At 37.1% G+C, this 7635-nt stretch overlaps 1 pseudogene; it reads right to left on the bottom strand.

Moving 5' to 3' along the window:
• Positions 1-1493: 1493 nt before the first annotated feature.
• Positions 1494-1786, bottom strand: LOC148094392 (mitochondrial import inner membrane translocase subunit Tim8 A pseudogene; annotated as a pseudogene).
• Positions 1787-7635: the final 5849 nt, after the last annotated feature.

Genomic DNA, 7635 nt, shown 5'->3' with positions numbered 1-7635 from the left:
GAGAAAGTTTTATTGGGGAGTAAAACGATTAGTTTAACAACCTTTTCAGGTCATTGTCTTTTTATTATAATGTAAGTTTTATGAGCATAGGGTCTTTGTTTTGTTCATTGATATATCTCAAACCTCTAGAACAAAGCTGGGCACATCATTAGCTCTCAATACATATAGAACTCTCATTGCGGTTGACCATTCATTTATTACAAGTGATTAAATGGTATTAAATCTTCACAAGATAGTTACCAGGGTGGAAACTATTTCCTTAAGATAAAGATCTGATATATACACTGTGTGTGTGTGTGTGTGTGTGTATGTTTAATTTTATATATATCACAAAATCTTAAAACATTCTTAAACATTATTATGCCAGTAGCATAAGGACTTCTTGGATGTTGCAGAACTGTTAAGAACTATCAAGCATTGTACTTTCAAAGGCAATTGCTTTTTGAACTGATGCTTCATCCACCCATGAATGCTCCTGTCTTTGATAAAACATCTTAATGGTAAAATATTATGTCTTTATAACTGGTGTGTTGAGCCCATAACCTGTAAACTATGATGAACATAACTTTATTACCTTTTTGCCCCATTACTCCTGTTTTTGTTTTTTGAATCTTGTAGAAACTTTTATGTCAGTGATAAAAAAACCCACAGTGCATGGAATCTATACTGATTAACATTAGGCATGCACGTCTATCTGAAACTGCTGTTAGTTCTTGACAGGCCCAAATCTTTACAACTTATTTAGATGCATCTTTGAATTTCTTTGACTCTGATACATGGGCTAAGTTAATTTCTTCTTTGTGGCAGTTTAGTAATGTGAATTATGTTCACCGGCTAGATTCCTTTATTTAAGGCCTCTAGACACTCAGGGTGCCTATACTATCTCAAGGTGATACTTTATACAAATATTTAAGTAAATCATAGTATAAGGAAAGGAGATAATTTAGAAAGCTGAGCTGTATTGTATGAACATTCCATAGATTTTTATTTCCCCAACTGATGGTTAAAACACCAGATAAGGGGGCCCACAGTTAAGTACGAAATTATTCTTCCCCTGCTGCTGTCTTTTCGGAGAGACACCAGAGATGTGTATCAGTGTCCCAAGAAATCTTAAATGAATTCACACAAATGACAGCTTTTACCATACACTATCAAATTATAGAACGCAGTTCCACTATCCAAATTAGAGGAAGCAGTTAATAGTACTTTGAGAGAAACATAATCCCACATACAGGAATATGCATCTAGTAAAGTTTTCCATTCATCTGTCAATTGTTTTCACAAGATTAACATTTAAAAATACAACCAAATACACATATGCCCTTCAAACCTCAAACACATAAAAACTGGTCTATGTTTATTCTCAGATGACTGGGTATCCCAAGAGTTACAAAGGTAGGAATTGATCCCTCGATAGCCTCTTCTTCTACCATCACATCAACCACCCTTCTTTTCTTGAACTACCTTCATTTCCTAAAAAGGTAATGCTGAAATCAGTCAGAAAGGCTTTCTGAGAAGACTGGCTTGGATCCCTGGGTCTGTTCCAGTGGATTCCAGATGAATTGGCTTGTTTCGATGAAGCGCTGAGCGTAGTTCACAAAACAGGCCTCAGCCAACTGTCTAACTTTGGCCCAGGCTTGTCCATGTGCCTCTCTCAACTAAGTTCCATCATCTGGTACACCAGCTGCTGGAAATGCTGCTTCTGAGGCTCCACCTCGATAAAATGCTGCAGCTGCGTGTCTACCGAGCCCAAACCTGCCAAGAGAGAATAAAAACTGATAATATGTAAGATATATTAAAATATTTGAAGTATTTTATATTTTCCATTATAACAAGTTATTACATAAGGTCTAACACAATACTTGAACGTGACATGTATTATCTTAATTTTATCACCTTAAGTTGCTACAGTCGGTCAAGTGATGTTTCTCTGAATTGAAGTTATAATAACTTAAAGACAAAACATCTATTTACAATAACTCCAGAAAGTTTGTATGATTTGGCATTATTGTCAAAAACCGTTTTATATGAAAAATGTTAAATATGATATTTAGTGATTTTGCTAAAATAAAGGCAATAAAAACACACTTTAGGTTAAAACACGTTATAATTTCTAGATCTTTTAAAATTTACTTATCCTAACATAAGTACTTTTTTTAAATTACTTATCCTAAGATTGGCCTAACATCTGAACACTCAAACATGGACCCTGGAAGCAAATTCTTTCATCTTTGATATTGTGTCAACTTCCAAAAAAATGTAAATCATAAATTTAAACGTATTTGTTCTACATCATTACTATGAATGATTTGTCAAAACAGGACAAGAGAAGATATTATACTTCATAGTTAACTTGATGTTTCACTTTCAATATTTGACCTATAGCATAGGGGCCTCCATTTGTGCTCTTGCCTTGGTCCCACAGTGTTAGGGGGCATCCTACTTTCCCAGGCTGAGAAAGTACTTGAAAACTGTCTGCCATATAGGCTTTGGCGCCTTTTCTGAGATAACTTTCTCCTCAATACGAGAGCTGCTCTATCAGCCCAGGCAGAAATATCATGAGAAGGGGAAGTTTTTAAATATGTTTTTATTGATTTCAGAGAGAGGAAGGGAGAGGGAGAGAGAGAGATTGAAACATCAATGACGAGAGAGTCATTGGTCAGCTGCCTCCTGCACATCCCCTACTGGGGATCGAGCCTACAGCCCGGGCATGTGCCCCAACTGGGAATCAAACTGTGATCTCCTAGTTCATAGGTCGACACACAACCACTGAGCCAAGCCTGCTGGGCAAGAAGGAGGTTTTTACTTGACTTAGTGGCTACCTGTTTTCAGGGCCTGACATATTTTTATGTCCTGGGGTGTTCTCACCTATAATTCTCACACAGTAACAAGACTTTCTGTGCCATAGGTTGGCTACTCTCCACTTGAGTTCTCCAAAGGCTCCCCCACATAGAATTCTGCTGTTGAAGTCCCTTTAGTCCTCAGGTAGAGTCCTTAGGTGGACTTTTGAAATGTCTGTGTCTCCCTACACTGTGGTCCACCCTTTGCTCTGACACATTGTAGAATGCAAGTTGATGCCACGCCAGCAGTGCTTGCTGATGGTAGTCTTATCACCATAGCAACCCTGTTTCTTGCCATCAGATCTCAGACCATGGTGGCTCTGAGCAAGTGGTCTTGCTGAAGCCTGTTATTTCTTAGTTAAGGAGCTTAGATTATTCCTGCCCCATGGGATGAGAGGGAATGTTTAGCTTTCTCTAAAAAAAAATTTTCCACAAATTTGCTCCCCTTCCCACACTCCAATTCCTTCCTATATCATTGATCTGGTTGGTTGAAGGGTCTATGCCACATGCACTTTAATAACTGATATTTATGGTATTGGATATTTCATATTACTGTTATACAACTGGATTTTAAAATCCCACGACTTCTGTTTAAGTTGTTATATTCACTTGATACCTTAATTATTATCCTAATGCCATATGTAGAATAATAAAAAGGTAAAGCTAGAAAAGTCAATTGAACATAATTAGGTTTCTTAGCTGCAGTGTGCATGAGTGGAACCCATAACACTTTATAAAAATATTTATGGCTGGGTCCTACCACTAGAAATTCTAACCCTAAAATTTGGAAAGGGACCTACTTGTCTATTATTTGAAAGCTGCACAGTTGGTTTTGATGCCATCCCAGTTTAATAATTGCTGATCTAGTTTCACCTCATTTTACAAATAAACAAACAACAGTCCAGAGAGATAAAGAGCATGAACTGAGTCAGTAAGTGGGAAAGTTGGGGCTAGATACAGATTCCAACTCCCAGTCTCATTTCTTACCACTGTACCAAATGGTGATTTGCTATTATCACAGTCTTTTTGATAGTATTTTTTGTTTGTTTACCAATGTTATTATGTACCATCAGGCAGCAATTCAACGAGTGGGAAGATACTCCCAAAAGAGTGTTAGAGAAAATCAGTCTATTAGGACAGAAAGGCAGATTCACCATGTTGTTCTAAGAGAGGAAAAGAAGCAGGTCCTGAAAAAATACAGGCAATTTTTCCAATCTGTAAAGAAACAATACAGGCTGTCAGCATTTGCAGGGTCACCAGATGAGTAATTCTCCTAGCTCATGGATCACGAAACAAATAAACTGTTACAGTCTACTAGTAAAGTAGTTACCTGCATGCCAATCTGAAGAATGTGACTTGCAATTAGCTTGCATTTTTATTTTTTTGGTCTCATAATAGTAATATTACAGGGGAAGGCAAAGGTTCAGACTGATGAATTTTTACAAACCAGCATTCTTTTTTTTCTTTTTTTTTTAATATGTCTTTATTGATTTCAGAGAGAGGAAGGGAGAAGGAGAGAGACAGAAACATCAATGATGAGAGTCATTGATCAGCTGCCTCCTGCACGCCCCCAACTGGGGACTGAGCCTATAACCTGAGCATGTGTCCTGACCTGGAATCGAACCAAAATCTCCTGGATCATAGGTTGATGCTCAACCACTGAGCCACGCCTGCTGGGCATACCAGCATTCTTGGAAGGACTTAAAATGCACTGATACTGGAGCAAACACTGACAACCTTCAAACAAATAGATCCTTAAAGTTGAAGTATGTACTTTCTCCATTCATTGCATTGCCTCAGTAAACTCACAAAAAATTATCAGGACTATTCTTAATGTCTTATAGGGCAACCATGTATTTGGGATAATTTTTAGAAGCAGTAACAGCTTACAGCTTAAAATCATAGAAATAGGCTGAGGTTGTTTGGCAAAACTTATTTTTCTTAAAGGAAGCCGACAGATGCACTTATAAATGGTCTTAATAATAAAATTTATCAAATTGCAAATTAGTTTATACTCAAATATTAAAATTCACTTTCAGATTTGAGCAAATAAAACACAATTAAGATCAGGGATCCCAGATTTCTTGGTCTTTATGAATTAATGTATATTCAATCTGGTTAGAGAGGTACTTCTTTAGTCATGGACTCTCCAAGTTTGAGAGAACTTCAGGGTCCATCTCTCCAACCTCCTATCCAATGCAACAATGTGATGTATATGTTCCCTCAAAACCCTGATTTCCTGCAAAAGCATGCATTAAAATAGTGCTGAGGGAAAATGGGTTAGAGATGGACTGCTTGAACCCTAAAAAAGGCTAGACTGCTGAGCTATGGAGACAAGCAAAAATGTACAAAGAACTATGAAGTGAGCTCTTCAAGGACTAAGTGTGAAGCCATAGGTAGCTGAGGGGAAGATCAGAGGAAAATAGGCGACTTGTACAGCAATATGGTATTCTTCTGTGGCTGATAGGTTCGTTGACTGTTTCAATTTACTTTATACTTTTTGGAGGCTAAAACCATTAACATCCTTAAAAAATCACAGGTGAACCAGTGCAACTGCTATATTACAGTGAGATATTCCTCTCATATGTAAGAGGGGTTTTACTATTTATCATCCTATTTTGTATTTCAGAAACATGTTACAGTAGAAGAGACTGCATAGATTCCTATACCATGGACTAAAAGGACTATTCAGCCTCTGTTTAAATATTTCATAATTTTTTAGCCCGGCCGGGCGTGTCTCAGCGGTTGAGCCTAGGATCCAGGCGATCAGGGTTGGATTCCCGGTCAGGGTACATGCCCGGGTTGCGGGCTAGGCAGCCGATCAATGACTCTCTCATCATTGATTTGTCTATCTCTCCCTCTCTTTTCCTCTCTCTGAAATCAATAAAATACTTTAAAAATATATATATATATATTTCATAATTTTTTAGTCAGTTCTTGTCAATGATGGTCAGCTTTAGTTGTTGGAACATTCTTCCCTTTTTTGAGTCAAAATGTTCCCCTTAACTGCTGGTTTTAAGTGTATCCTTAAGAAAAACTTCCACTTATTTGAGTACAGCTTGTTTCTCATATATTAACTTGTGTATGTGTGTGTGTGTGTGTGTGTGTGTGTGTAGCTCTTAAATATGTTTAATAGCTTTAGGTTGATTATAAGTAGAATTACATAAAATTACTATCTAGTCTGTTATAATTTATACAAATCTGTGATTATGATAAGTCTTCGTTAAAATTTGTTCAAATGTATCTCTTAAACAATGGGAAAAAATCCCTAAGCTGCTGTTGAGGGCTTCTAAAAGGAGTTCTAAATGACTGACATGTGTAATGAATCCTACCCCTTACCTAAGTGCCTGCCCCTTTACACTAATCCCTGAGACGAAGAGCCTCCTTCACTTGCCATAGAGGTCTTCACTAACTACGCTAGCCCTTCCTGCTTCCTAATTCCTGAACTTTGTCAAAAGTTATCGGCATTCGGCTCTTTCTATTTTTCTACATGTATTTAAACTTTCCTTCGACAAAAACACCACTTTCTCAATTTCAGTTGATGGAAAGAGTCTGAGTCATTCATTTGTTCAGCAGATATTTATTGCATACCTACTATGTACCAGATATTTTTCAAGGTACTGGGGTTACAGACTGAAGAAAATAGGAACAAAAAACCCCAAAATAGTCCATCCTCATGAAGCTTATATTCTAGTGAAGAGAGTCACAATCAAATAAATAAAGAGGGCATCTGGTGTGTTTCATCAAATATAAGATGCTCTTGACTGTAAGACACATCAGAGTTTTATGTTTCTTATATACAGTTACATTGTAAGACTCTATAGATTGTGAGTCACATCTAATTTTAGAGGTGTTCATAAGCCAGTCAGAGAAAGACAAGCATCACATCATCTCACTCATATGTAGAATCTAATCAACAAAATAAACTGATGAACAAAATAGATCCAGAAACACAGAAACATGCAACAGACTGATGAACCTCAGAGGGAAGTTGGGGGTGAGTAGGTGGAAAAAGATTAGCCAAAGAAGTTATGTGAATATATGAATAGCCCATGGACACAGACAATAGTGTAGTGAAGGCCTGGGGTGGGGGGTGGGTGAAGGGTAGAAGGGGTCAATGGGGAAAAAAAGGGGAACATCTGTAATACTTTCAACAATAAAGATAAATTTAAAAAAATGAATGAAACACATTATGATGGAGAAAAATATGGCCAGATGCTTTAGGGAGTTTGAAATTTTAAATAAGATGGTCAATCCCAAAGCCCAACAGTCTTCGGCAACTTTCACCTACCTACTGAATTTTTCAGCCTAAAAGTCATGAGGACATTCAAACTCAACATGTTTAAAACCTGATCTCCATTAAATACCTGATGTCAGTGAATGCCTTTACCATTAATCACATATACCTCTTTTCTCTATCTTGGGTAATCAGCAAGTCCTGTGAATTCAATCTCCAAAATGTTTCCCATCTTCTGTGTTACTCCCAGCCAATGCCCCCTGGCTTATAACTTCTATATAATATACCACAAGTCTAATTATATTCTACTAACTGGTCTCCTTGGTTCATTTTTTTCTCCCATCTCTAACTATATTTATTTCTACAATTTCAAATTGAATCAAATCCTCCTTATTTGAAAGAAAGCTCCCTAGGCTATCCTTTGCTTAAGCAAAAAGTTCAATTATCTTAGCATAGCAAGTATCACTCTTTAACAAGATTTCAGCCTGTTACCCTATCCCTATCTGCTGCTATTCCCATTACCCACATTATGTTTGGGCTGCACAAAATTATGTGTTT

Source organism: Miniopterus natalensis, chromosome 1, assembly GCF_054644295.1.
Source record: "Miniopterus natalensis isolate mMinNat1 chromosome 1, mMinNat1.hap1, whole genome shotgun sequence".
NCBI lineage: Eukaryota > Metazoa > Chordata > Mammalia > Chiroptera > Miniopteridae > Miniopterus > Miniopterus natalensis.
Note: the sequence above shows the minus strand (reverse complement) of the source record. Positions and strands in the feature narration are given on the sequence as shown.